The sequence below is a fragment of the Cetorhinus maximus genome, chromosome 21 (assembly GCF_964194155.1).
Source record: "Cetorhinus maximus chromosome 21, sCetMax3.hap1.1, whole genome shotgun sequence".
Lineage (NCBI taxonomy): Eukaryota > Metazoa > Chordata > Chondrichthyes > Lamniformes > Cetorhinidae > Cetorhinus > Cetorhinus maximus.
This window is the reverse complement of record NC_135899.1, coordinates 66266919-66281422: the sequence shown is the minus strand read 5'-3', so window position 1 is coordinate 66281422 and position 14504 is coordinate 66266919.

Here is a 14504-nt window from a genome sequence, read left to right as displayed (position 1 = left end):
TTGTTTATATAAATGACAAATAATAGGGGACCCAGCACAGATCCCTGTGGTACGTCACTGGACACCGGCTTCCAGTCACTAAAACATCCTTCTGTGATCACCCTCTGTCTCCTACAACTAAGCCAATTTTGAATCCACCTTATCAAATTATCCTGTATCCCAGGTGCATTTGCCTTCTTTATAAGTCTCCCATGTGGGACCTTGTCAAAGGCTTTGCTGAAATCCATAGAAACTACATCAACTGCACTTCCCTCATCTGCGTACCCGGTCACCTCCTCAAAAAATTCAGTCAAATTTGTTAGGCATAACCTCCCTCTGACAAAGTTATGCTGACTATCCCTGATCAAATCTTGGCTCTTCAAGTGGAGATAGATTCTCTCCTTCAGAATTTTCTCCAATAGTTTCCATACCACTGACGTGAGACTCACTGGCCTGTAGTTCCCTGGCTTATCTCTACAACCCTTCTTAAATAGCGGAACCATATTAGCTGTTCTCCACTCCTCTGGCACCTCCCCCCTGGCCAGAGAGGAATTAAAAATTTGGGTCAGAGCCCCTGCGATCTCCTCCCTTGTCTCCCTCAGCAGTCTGGGACACAAATCATCCGGACCTGGAGATTTGTCCACTTTCATGCCTGCCAACACCTCCAATACCTTGTCACTCCCTATATCAATTTGCTCAAGAACCTCACAGTCTCTCTCCCTGAGTTCGATACCTTCATCCTCATTCTCTTGGGTGAAGACGGATGTGAAGTATTCATTCAACACTTTACCGATGTCCTCTGACTCCACCCATAGGTTGCCCCCTTGGTCCCTTATGGGCCCTATTCTTTCCCTGGTTATCCTCTTCCCATTGATATACTTATAGAATATCTTGGGATTTTCCCTACTTTTACCAGTCAGAGCTTTCTCATAACCCCTCTTTGCTCTCCTAATTGCTTTCTTAAGCTCCACCCTGCACTTTCTGTACTCCACTAATGCCTCTGCTGATTTGCTCCCCTTGTACCTGCTAAAAGCCTCTCTTTTCCTTCTCATCGTATCTCTGGTCATCCATGGTTCTCTGGGCTTGTTACTCCTTCCTATCACCCAGGAGGGAACATGTTGAGCCTGTACCCTCCCCATTTCATTTTTGAATGCCCCCCACTGCTCCTCTGTAGATTTCCTCACAAGTAGCTGTTCCCAGTCTACCTTGGCCAGATCCTGCCTTATTTTACTAAAATCCGGTCTCCCCCAATCCAAAACATTTTTTTGCTACTTGTCTATTTCTTTGTCCATAACAAGTTTAAATTGTGCCATATTGTGGTCGCTATCACTAAAATGCTCCCCCACCACCACCACCTCAGCTAGCTGTCCAGCTTCATTCCCCAAAATTAGGTCCAGCAACGCACCTCTACATATTGACCTAAAAGGTTCTCCTGTACACATTTCAAGAAATCCACTCCATCCAAGCCCTTAACACCATGGCTATCCCAATTAATGTTGGGAAAGTTGAAATCACCTGACAATTACCCTATTATTGTTTTTACACACCTCCGCAAATTGTGCACATATTTGCTCCTCAATTTCCCACTGACAATCTGGGGGTCCATAATAAACACCTAACAATGTGGCTGCCCATTTTTTATTCCTACGCTCTACACACAAAGCTTCATTTGATGCCCCCTCCAAGATATCATCTCTCCTTACTGCAGTAACTGACTCCTTAACTAATAATGCAACGCCTCCTCCTCTTTTACCCCCTCCCCTGTCTCGCCTGAAGATTCTATATCCTGGAATGTTGAGCTGCCAATCTTGCCCCTCCCTTAACCACGTCTCAGTGATGGCTACTATATCACAATTCCGCCTGTCAATCCTCAGCCTTAACTCATCCGTTTTCCTGTAATACTCCTGGCATTAAAGTAGAGGCCATTCAGCCTTGCCTTACTCCATTGAAATTTAATGCAACTGTACTCCCTCTGAACTGATTGTTTTACTGTATTATGATGTGTCCCTATTCTGCTCACATTCTGTGTCCCCTCCCTCTGCCGAATCAGTTTAAACTCCTCCCAACAGCAGTAGCAAACCCGCCCACAAGGATGTTCGTTCCGATCTGGTTCAGATGTAGACCATCCCGCTTGTACAGGTCTCACCTTCCCCAGAAACGGTCCCAGTGATCCAGGAACCTAAAACCCTCCCTCCTGCACCAACTCTTAAGCCACGTATTCATTTGTGCTATTCTCCTATTTCTCAGCTCGCTAGCACGTGGCACTGGGAATAATCCAGAGATTACAATCCAAGTGGTCCTGCTTTTTACTCTACTGCCTAACTCCCTGAATTCTTGATGCAAGACCTCATCCCTCTTTCTACCTATGTCATTGGTACCAACATGTACCATGACCTCTGCCTTATCACCCTCCCCCTTCAAGATGCCCTGCAGCAGTTCAGTGACATCCCGGACCCTGGCACCAGGGAGGCAACACACCATCCTGGAGTCATGTTGACGGCCACAGTAGCACATATCTGTTCCCCTGACTATAGAATCCCCTATTACCACTGCTCTTCCTCTCTTCCTCCCCTCCTGTACAGACAGGCTGCTTGTGGTGCCAGAATCTTGGCTCTGTCTGCACTCCCTGGAGGAACCAGCGCCCTCATCAGCCTCCAAAATGGAATACCTATTTGCGAGCTGGACCCCAGGGGATTCATGAACTACCTGCCTGTTTCTCTTGGACTGCCTGGTGGTCACCCATTCCCTTCCTTCCTCAAGTCCCTTCAGCTGCGGTGTGACCACCTCTCTAAACGTGCTATCCACGATGCTCTCAGACTCACGGATGCTCCACAGTGTCCCCAGCCTATGTTCCAGCTCTGAAACCTAAGCTTCCAGGAGCTGCAGCTGGACACACTTCCTGCACACATGCTGGTCTCGGGTACTGGAAATGTTCCCGGCTTCCCACATGGAGCACACCACGGCTTTGAGCTCTCCTGCCATGACTTATCCCTTTACATTAAACCTTTTAAATCAACTACTCTAGGGCCCTTCTTTCCTGATCCTCGTTACTACAGAATATACAAACTATAAACCACAAAAAGACTTTAAACTATAAGCGATAAAAGTAGTAAATACTTACCCGACCTTACCCACTACTTACCAGTCATTCCTTTCCCTTGTAGCCTCTACTGTTGCAGCAGAGCAAAACCACTCTCTGAAGATTTAAGAAGTTGAGTAGCAAAGAAAAAATGCAAAGAGCACCTCTTCCCCTATGCACCAAATTGCCAATACCCACACTCACTCTGGCTGTGTCTCACTCAGGATGAGGTCTCTCCCCTGTTCGTGTGCAAGCACACTGATATTGTCCCCTTTTCCTTGCATCATAATTACCCTGTCCCATCTTGTCTTTGCAAATCATCACATTCCCAACATCCCTTTCCTTTAAAACCCTTGGAAGTGTCATCTACCAACTCTGCCTATCTTTCCCATTTTAATTTCTGAAATCTACAGCACAAAATGACTCTAACCAAAGTCACAACTAGGATCCTCTGTGACTCTGGCCTGGGTAAATGATCCCATCTAATCCTCGTTGATCTGTCTGCACTCTTGGATACAAATTGACCATTGCGTAATCCAGCTCACTAGTGCTGCTGTCACTTAGTTACAGTTTTATTCATCCAGTCAGAGCAGGAGTTGCTTATTGCAAGCATTTAACACCAACCTCACAGGAACAGCTATGTGATCCTGGAGATCAGAAAACATAAATTGATGTTTGTGCAGCCTACGGTTATTTACCAAATGTAGCCAGGCCAATTTCTGGCTAGATGGTTACTTCAACAAGAGCCATTTATTTTTCTCTTTCAGCACTTTATCAACTAATTAATGGACCATATTGTTGAAGGGGTACATCTATGTAACAGCATTATAGATGATGGTTTTTATGAATTGTCATATATTATAAACACAGATGCAAACAAGAAACTACAGCAGCACTCACCTGTGGACATGAGCAGTGCTGCATTGAGTAAGTTTTCAACTGAAGTACTGCAGCATTAATGATCGTCCTTGGTTTATCTGCCGTCATAAAGTCAAATCTTAATGGTATCATAAGATCCATTTCACCATGGCACTGCAAGATGCTGATATCCTTGTTGACATTGCTACCTGCTGCCTAGAATTTTTTTAATCAAATATTACATCACTAAGTTTAACCAATTGTTGCAAATATCTCGTTCATGTGTTTTAGAGCATAATTTTTAGTTTTAGGAATTAAAGTTTAACTGTAGAAAATAGAATTAAAGCAAGTTTGGAGCCTATTACACTTAATCAATTGGGGCCATGTTACCTTAAGCAGTGACCTGCTAGAAAGGGAAGGTAATTAAAATGCTGGGCTTCAGAGATTGCCAGAACATTTAAAGAAATGCTAGTTCAAAAGGTGATCCATGTTTATTTAATAAAGTCAGAATAGAAAAGACGGAGTTAGAAAACAGCAGGTGGGCTTACTTAGCTAAAGAACTGGAGACATGATGTCTGCAAAGCTTGCAGGAACAATGGCAGTCCGGAGGGATGCTTTTGCTTTGGGAAATAGAGCTAAATTAGTTTAAAAGCATTTAGTAAACCCTGAAAGGTTGTAAAGCCTATTCATCAGATTAAAGAAGAAATTGTGAATGAGGGATAATTAATCTAAAGGTCAGTTTGAGGACAGCTCAGAGCAGGCCACATTGTTACAGAGATTAGTGGAGTTTAGAGAGGTTCTCTCATTTCAATTTATCTGGGTATTTTCTGAGAGAGTTAATTGCATTTTGGAGTTGATGCACTTTGCAGCTCACTGAGAGAAGTTAACCACAGTAAATTATTGTTAGATAGACCTGCACTGTAAGCAGAGTAGAGAGCTAACTTCATCATTGACCATGTGAAATGGGGGTGAGACTTAATCTCAGTTTGAATCTTGTGAGGGAACAGAAGCTGGACGTTTGCTCAGTTTGAAGCTAATGGGAGAATCTACAGTGGGCCTCAAAGTGTCTTATTGCAAAAAAAAAAGTAATCAGCTGAGTTAACTTGGAAGTATTGAAAAGTAACCAGAAAAAGGAATTGGGGCATCCACAGTCAAGAGATGGTAAATTTTACCTCTGAGAATATCTGGAGCTGAGTAGAATTCTCCAGAGGACTGTGTGTACCTAAGAGTGGTCCCCACAGAAGTATGTAACTTTGGATTGATGTGTCTAATAAGAGAATTCTTGGGGGGAAGTAAGAAGTAAACCTGAGTGCATAGCATGTAATTATAAACTATAGTGTTAACGTTATCATATTTGCTTTGTTCATTTTATTCATATACAATAAAGTTTGTTCTGTTAAAATCTAGTGGTGTAGTTCTATTGGTTAAAATTAGGTATTTGATTATCTTTTTAAATGTTAACAATCCCTAACCATTCATAAAAAAAATTGTGGGCTCTTAGCAGGATTCTGAATACACAGATTAATATGAGCTATGCTGGGATATTGGCTAAGTTTTAAACTAACAATTTCACAGTTAACTTTTATCGTATTTATTGAGAAGCAGTTATGGCGTTGCCAATTGCTATAACTTGTCTGGAGAGGGAAGATTTATTCTTGAGGGCCTTGCAACAATTAACAAAGCAAAAACATTGAAGTTAGACTTAAAAGCAGAGGCTAAAAAATGCATATGCAATTGAGGTAACAGCACAACATTTGGAATTGAAAGAAAAAAGCCTGACATAGGTATAATGCCACTTGAGTCGGCTAGAATTCAGTTGCAGATTAAGCAGCTTGAGGTAGGAAAAGAAAGAAATGTGAAGACTTCTACTTCAGAGAAATTGGCAAGGGAGGAAGTATATAAGGAGAGTTGCAAAGAGAGAAAGAAGTCAGACAGCATGAACTGGCTAAAAAAAAAGTTTAGGTTCCGGGGTGAAAGAAGAGATAATAGTTCAAAGATGAGTCAAGTCCCACTCTGGGTTTTGATTCGGAAAAGAACCTTCACCTGGTGCCTAAATTCACTGAGGGTAGAGTTCAGAGATATTTTGCCTCATTTGAAAAAGTTGTCACAAAATTAGGACCAAAAGACATATGGACTCTCATTTTGCAAAACATATTAATTGGCAGGACAATGGATGGTTATTCAAGTTTTTCAACAGGGCAATCTTCAAATTATGCGACAGTTAAAACCGCAATACTTAGTGCAAATGAACTTGTCCGTGAAGCATATCAATTAAAATTTCAGACTTTAAATAAAAGACCAAATTAAATGTTTGTAGAATATGCAAGGGATAAGCAATGTTATGGGACCAGTGGTTTCGGGCAACAGAATTTTGACAGTGTGAGAGAGGTCATGATCTTGGAAGAATTTAAAAATAGTGTTTCATTAGTTATTCATACTTGCCTTGAAAATCGGAAAGTATCTAAAATAAGTGAAGCTGCAATTTTAGCCAACGGATATGATATCTCACATAGACCAGTAGGTGGCGATATAGCTCTAACCCGCTGAACCCACACAGGAATTGGAAAAATAAACCACATCGAAATGAACAGACTTTGAATAGTGGAGAAAGGAGTAGCAAGAAGGAAAGAACAGATGCTCTCCAAGCTGGTCAAGAAGATAGTGTAGAAGAAAGGGCTGAGTTAAAAAGACTGTCATATTCTCACTGTCATAAAATTGGACATGTGAAGACAAATTGTTGAAGGTTAAAGCCTGCCAAATAGCAGGAATTTCAACAGAGAAAGTTGCATCAGAAAGTGAAGCTTGTGAGAAACCCATTGCTTCCAATGTCTTTACAGTGGGAGTAGATATGGATGTGAAGGATTATAAAGGGTTTATATCTGAAGGGGGGTCACTCCATTTCTGTCCAAGGAAGAACTGGAGGAACAGCACCTTCCGACTAGGCACTTTACAGCCTTCCGGAATTAACATTGAGTTCAACAACTTCAGATCATGAACTCTCTCCTCCATCTCCACCCCCTTTCCGATCCCCCTTTGTCCAATAATTTATATTTTTTAAATGTACTTTTCTTTTCCCACCTATTTTTAAATCTATTGTTTTATCTCCACCTTTTAGCCCATTTCGATCCCTTCCCCCCCAACCCACCCCCACTAGGGCCATCTGTAACTTGTTTGTCCTGCTTTCTACCCTTAATGTCACCATTAGCACATTCCTTAGATAATATCACCACCGTCAACACCCCTTTGTCCTTTTGTCTATGACATCTTTGGCAATCTCTTCTTTGCCTCCACCTATCACTGGCCCTCTATCCAGCTCTACCTGTCCCACCCCCCTCAACCAGCTTATATTTCGCCTCATTTCTATATTTCTTTAGTTCTGTTGAAGAGTCATACGGACTCGAAACGTTAACTGTGTTCCTCTCCGCAGATGCTGTCGGACCTGCTGAGTTTTTCCAGCTATTTTTGTTTTTGTTTCAGATTTCCAGCATCTGCAGTATTTTGTTTTTAACCTAAAAACATTGTTATTCTATGGAATGCTGGTCCAGTTCAAAGTTCATTAGCAAAAGGTTTAGACTTTTCAAACAATTTGTTAAATAAAAATTGTACTCTGGTAAAGTGGTCTGTTAATGTTGGCATTATATCTAAATTACCCCTCAAAAATCTAGATTTTATATTGGGGGCAATATTGTTTTTCCAAAATTTGGGGGCAGAATCGCCCCAGAATTGCACTAAGTGCAGCAGTGGGCGTGCAAAATGATGCTTTACCCGCCGGCCGCAATGGTGGGGTTTCGGTTTGGGATTTGCCCTCCATGCTATGACCTCAGCGCTTCCTCGTTCCGGGCGCCATATTTAAAGTGCACCAGAGCATAGCCTACTTCATGTCTACAGACCAGGACTGTTCCAGGTGAAAGCAAAGGTGACGGCAGCCCTCAAATTTAGTGGCGCCTCTCTGGGGCGCCTGGTGGGCACAGTGGAAGGCTGCCGCAAAATACTCTACCCCGCTCTGGCTGCAAGAGGTCCACAAGAATCACCAATTTGGCCTGGGAGGAGGTGGTCAGCACCAATGGAGTACCGAGGAAGTCAGCCATCCAGTGTAGGAAGATGATGAATGATCTCATCTGTTCTTCCAGGGTAAGTCAACCACCTCATCACTCTCACAACACACTCTCAAACCCATCACACACCCAAAGGGATCTCGTACTTCAAGAGGCAACACCAATAACTCTCACACACACCCTCGCATCTCCATATTCCTCATATCCTCTGGAGCTCGTATCATCCCATCCATAGCTCCACTCACCACACAAACATTCCAGGCGTCATTATCATCTGCTGTGGCATGCACCCTGCTCACACTCTCTCCACCTGTTTTCATGCAGAAGCTGGTTCAGAACAGCAGGGAGAGGTCCCAAACTGAGGGTGACATTAGGCCCTTGACTCAATTTGGCGAGTGTGCCATCGTGCTGACTGGTGAGGACATGGACCATCCCTGCAGTGATGGTGAGGTCGGCAGCAAACACCCTTGTGAGGATCCTGCACCAGATCTTCCCTCGTTCAGCGCAACTGTGAGTGCTCACTCTCCTGCTTTTGACTCTGCTGCAATGCACTAATTATCTCTACTTTGGTTCACAGGGAGCTCTACCAATAACATAAGTAACAATGGCAGGACAGACGTTATGCTGCAGCTGTGGAATGTGGACGCTTTTGGACGCCAAGGTGATCCAGGACAAATACATCTGCAGAAAGCGTAAGTAGCTAGAGGAATTCTGGATCAGGATTATTGATCTGGAGGCTGAACTGCAGACTCTGCACAACATAATGGAGGACGAGAAATACCTGGCCACTTTGTTCCAGAAGATGGTCACGCCTCTTAGAATACGGTCATCTGTTTTGGTCAGCAGTGAGGGACATGAGGATGTGACCATGAGTGAGGTAGGTAATGGGACCAAACAGACAGTAGTGGAGGAGTCTCAGACTTTGCAATTGTCAAACAGGTTTGAAGTACTCACAACCTGTGTGGACAAAAGTGAGGTCTGCAAGGTGGATGGGCAGGCTGGCCATGGCACCATGGTACAGGAAGCTGTTCAAGCAGGGGAGCAAACAGGAATGTAGGGGTCATAGGAGACAGTATGGTGAGGGGATTGACACTATTCTCTGCACTAAAGAGCGAGAGTGCAGAAGGCTGTGTTGCCTGCCCAGTGCCAGAGTTCGGGACATCTGCTCAGGGCTGGAGAGGAACTTGCAGTGGGAGGGGGAGGATCTCATTGCCGTGGTCCATGTAGGTACCAACGACATAGGCAGGACAAGGAAGGAGGTTCTGCATAGCCAGTATGAGAAGCTAGGTACCAAATTAAGAAGCAGAACCTCAAAGGTAATCATCTTTGGATTCTTACCTGAGCCATGTGCAAATTGGCATAAGGCAAATAAGATTAGAGAGATGAATGCGTGGCTCAAAGACTAGTGTGGGAGGTGTGGGTTCCGGTTTGTGGGGCACTGGCATCAGTACTGGGGAAAGTGGGGGTTGTATCATTAGGACGCTCTACACCTGAACTGTGCTGGGATAAGTGTTCTTGTGAATCGTATAACCAGGGAAGTAGAGAGAGCTTTAAACTAAACAAGGTGGGGTGAGGAGTAGATGTGGCATATCAAGGGGTAGATTCAAGGCAGAAGACCATAATAGTAATATGGGAAATGAGGGTCATAGAATAGCAGGAAGAGGCAGAGATAAAACCTAAGAATACACCAGTAGTCAAGATTAGATATTACAAAGATAACAAAAAGACAAAACTAAAGGCTCTGTGTCTGAATGTGCGTAGCATTCTTACCAAAGTAAATGAATTGATAGCGCACATTGAAGTAAATAAATATGATCTGATAGCCACGACGGGAGACATGGTTGCAGGTTGAAGCCATGGAGGCATGGCTGCAGGATGACAAGGATTGGGTCTGAATATTAAGGGGTTTATGACATTCAAAAACAATAGGTAAAGTTGGAGGGGTAGCACTGCTGATCAAGGATGGCATTGGTGCAATGGTTAGAGAAAACCTTGGTTCAGGAGATCAGGATGTGGAATCGGTTTGGGTGGAGATGAGGAATAGTAGGAGAAAGAAGTCACTAGTGGGAGTGGTTTACAGGACCCTAACAGTAACCACAATTTAGGACAAAGCCTACAAGAAAAAATATTGGATGCTTGTGATAAAGGGACAGCGATAATCATGGGTGATTTTAATCTACATATAAACTGGAAAAATCAGATTGGCAGTAGTAGCCTGGATGAGGAGTTCATAGAATGCTTTCGAGATAGAATGCTTTCTTAGAGCAGCACATTCTGGAACCAACCAGAGAGCAGGTTATATTAGACTTGGTGTTGTGTAATCTGACAGGATTGATTAATGACCCCAGAGTGAAGGTAGCCCTTGATAGCAGCGACCACAATATGATTGAATTTTACATCCAGTTTGAAAGGGAGAAGAGTATGTCTAAGATTAGTATTTTAAACTTAAATAAGGGCAACTACGTGGGCATGAGAGCTGAGCTAGCTGAAGTGAACTAGGATACTCTGCTAGGGAATAGCTCAATAGAGAAGCAGTGGCAGACATTTAAGGGGATATTTGAGAATGATCAGAATAAGTATATTTCTACAATCAAGAAAAATTCAAAGGGGAGGACCCACCATCTGTGGTTAACTAAAGAAGCTAAGGAAAGCATCAAATATAAGGAAAAAGCATTAACTACGCAAAGATGAGTGGCAGGTCAGATGATTGGTCAGAATATAAAGAACGGCAGAGAATGACTAAAGGTTAATCAGGAGAAAGAAATTAGAGTATGAGAGGTAGCTAGCTAGAAATGTAAAAACAGATGGCAAGAGTTTCTACCCTTGAGTAAGTAAAGTGAGAGTTGGTCCTCTAGAGAGTGAGAGTGGGGAGTTAATAGTAGAAAATAAGGAAATGGTAGTAGGGGGTAGACAGGAATGTGGAATTCAAAACACAAACAGATCGGCCATGATCTTAATGAATGCCCCTCGAGCCTTCTCCGCCATTCATTAAGGAGGGGCCGAATGGCCTACTTCTGCTCCTATTTCGTATGTTCATATGTCTGCAGAATTTCCAAATCAAAATTCCATCACAAAAAGGACTGAGACGTCAGAGTGACCCGAAAGGGTTAATGCCAGTTAACACCGAATGGTCCTGTCAGTGCTGAGGCAGCAGAGAAAGCGATAAAGCCAACAGCATTGAAATATAGGATACAGCTGCAAAAGCCCAGGCGACTGGACTGAGTTCAAATGACCAGTTACAACCTCAAAATTATTGGAATAAAGAAATTTGTGAATTACATGGAATACTCAAGCGCTAGAAAGAAAATGTAAGATCCAAAATGAGGAATTTGTCAATATTGCTCTGAAATAATTCAATAAACTTCGACCTGAATGGGATCAGGAGGAACTGGGAGATTTTAAAATGTTCAAGCAACAGACCAGAGAAAATATGAAACCTCTTTGCTTGAACATAAAAAGCATCTGAATGACATTGGAAGCAGAACCTTTGAACAGTTTTAAGATAGAGCTAGATAGAGTCTTGATATGAAAGTGGGTGAAAGGTTATCAGGGAGGTGTGGGAATGTGGAGTTGAGGCTGCAATCCGATCAGCCATGATCTTATTGAATGGCGGAGCAGGCTCGAGGCCTACTGCTGCTCCTAATTAGTATGTTTGTACAACATTCTTGGAGCAGCCAATTCCTTTTTGACCAGCGAAGAAATGAGTTGGTGGCACAAAACGTATCTCAAAAAGAGAGCTTAAATGTTTGAGTCTGGAAAATGAACTTAAAAATGAAGAAATGCCAACAGCTAAAGGAGGAGACAATTTAACGCTAGACTCAACTGAGAAACTCATTCTTTGTCGAGGTTAAAGATGAGAAAACTACTGACAAGGAAGAGAATAGTATTCAGGAGCTGACATTTAAACAGACTGTTTTAAAAACTGAGCTTGAAAATTTGCCTGTGCAAAACAGTGAGGAATCTTCTTTTCCAGGTGGACCTTTGGGCTATAATTATAATGAGAAGAAAACATCATAAAAAGTAATATTTTTCCTCTTAAACTGGACATGGAATTCAGCAGAATGCTGATGGACTTGTGAATTTCATTGGCCAATGTTGGGGGGAGGGGTTGGTGGGCGGTGATTATTGTGCGCATTGCGTGCTTAGGATAGTTGTTAAGAAATATAACACATTGTAAGTTGTAATATTCTCAATGGTACAAATGAAAATACATCACATTGGTGACGCATTTTAATTTTTTTCTGGCAGCAGGGAGGTGTTGTGAATATCTAGTTCATGACTTTAGAACATCATTTTAAGTTTTAAGAATAAAAGTTTAACTGTAGAAAATAGGATAAATACAATTAAAGCAAGCTTGGAGTCTACTACACCGAGAAGGTTGGAGCCATGTTGCCTTAAAATGCTGACAGCTAGAAAGGCAAAGTAATTAAATGCTGGGCTTTAGAGATTTCCACAACACCTAAAGAAATAATAGTTCAAAAGGTGACCTATGTTTGTTTAATAAAGTCAGAACAGAAGAGATAGGGCGGAATTTTCTGCTTGCCAGGTGGGCGGGCCCGACCCAATCTCCGGCGGGTGGGGAGTCGATCCTCGCTGGAGAAGCGGGCCCCACCGCCATTTTACATGGGTGGGCCAATTAAGGCCCGCCCAGCGTGATGTCCGGCGGGAAGCGCTATGCACTTCCTGTATGGGTGGGGGGGATTCCCCAAAAGGGAGAGTGCACTCTTTTGTGCATGTGCACAAAAGAGCGCACGTCTCCCTGAGGCTAAGTGCAGCCTCAGGGAGATCGCTGACACTTTTAAAAAGATTAAAAACAGAAAAAAAAAAATCCCTAACATGTCCCCCTCATGTGACAATGTCACATGAGATGGGACATGAACATAAATTACAGTAAATTTTTAAAAACCCTGCATGAAACCTCATCCCGCCACTGGATGAGGTTTCATGTTTTATCTATTAGCCCCGGGGCTCCTGGCCTGCCCGCCAACCTTAAGGTTGGACGGGCAGGTCCTTTAATTGTTTAAATGATCCTGTCAATGGCCTCAATTGGCCATTGACAGGTCGGCGGGCGCACAGCTAATTTTGCTGCGCCCCAGCCTTCCTGAAATTTTAAATGGGGCGGGATGACATCGGGGGTTGCGCCTGACACCATCCCGCATCATTTTACATGTCGGCGATCGGGCCCCGCCCCCTGCTCGCTGTCAGCAAAATTCAGTCCATAGATTTATAAAACAGCAGGTGAGCTTACTTAGCTAAAGAGCTGGAGACATGATGTCTGCATTGTTTGCAGTAATGGCAGCCCAGAGAGATGTTTTTGTTTTGGGAGTTAGCACTAAATTAGTTTAAAAGCATCCAGTAAACCCTGAAAAGTTGTAAACCCCATTTACTTCGTCGGATTAAAGAAGAAATTGTAAATGAGGGATAATTAATCTAAAGGTTAGTTTGAGGACAGCTCAGAGCAGGCTACATTATTATGAAGACGAGTGTAGCTTAGGGAGGTTCTCTGGTTTCAATTTATCTGGGGGTTTGCTGAGAGTTAGTTGCGTTTTGGACCTGATGCAGTTTTCAGCTCACTGAGAGAAGTTAGCCACATTAAATGATAGTTAGATAGACTTGCGCTGTAAGCAGAGCAAATAACTAACATCATCACTGACCATATGCAATGCAGGTGAGGCTTAAGCTCAGTTCAAATCTTGTGTGGGAACAGAAGCTGGAAGATTGCCTAGTTTGAAGCTAGTGGGAGAATCTACAGTGGTCCTCACAGTGTCTCATTGCAAAAGAAAGTAATCAGCTGAATTGGCTTGGAAGTATTGAAAAGTAACCAGAACAAGGGATTGGGGCATCCACAGTCAAGAGATGGTAAATGAAAGTTTTACCTCTGAGAATAGCTGGAGCTGAGGAGAATTCTGCAGAGGACTGTGACTTACGTGTGGTCCCTACAGAAGTAAATATCTTTTAAGATTGATTTATCTTATAAGAGAATTCTTGGGGGAAGTAAGAAGTAAACCTGAGGGCAAAACATGTAGTAATAAGCTACAGTGTTAACTTAATAATATTTGATTTGTTCAATTTTTAAATATATAATAAAGCTTGTTTCGTTAAAAAATATAGTGGAGAGTTCTATTGATTAAAATGAGGTATTTGGATTTCTTTTTAAATGTTAATGGTCCCTAACCAGATCATAACACAATTCAAGAATATCCAACATGAGGGCAAATTAATAGTATATATATTTGTATATCTGCTCACCTGAATTAATTTAAGAAATCACTTTGCCTGCTAGCATCTAAAATTCATCAATCCCAAACCTTTCCATTTAGCTTTGCTTTCGTGAGGTACAGATTTCGTATTGATGAATTTTCTTGAACACCAGTTGAAGTGGCAGGCTGGAGCAACCAAACTCACCATTTTGAATTCACACTGATAATCACTGAATTCTGAAACACCACATCATTTCAAATAGAGACTAGTGAGTAATTGTGGGCGCAAATCTATCTCATTGTTTTTGATGTTATGTTTGCAACTTAAAAGTA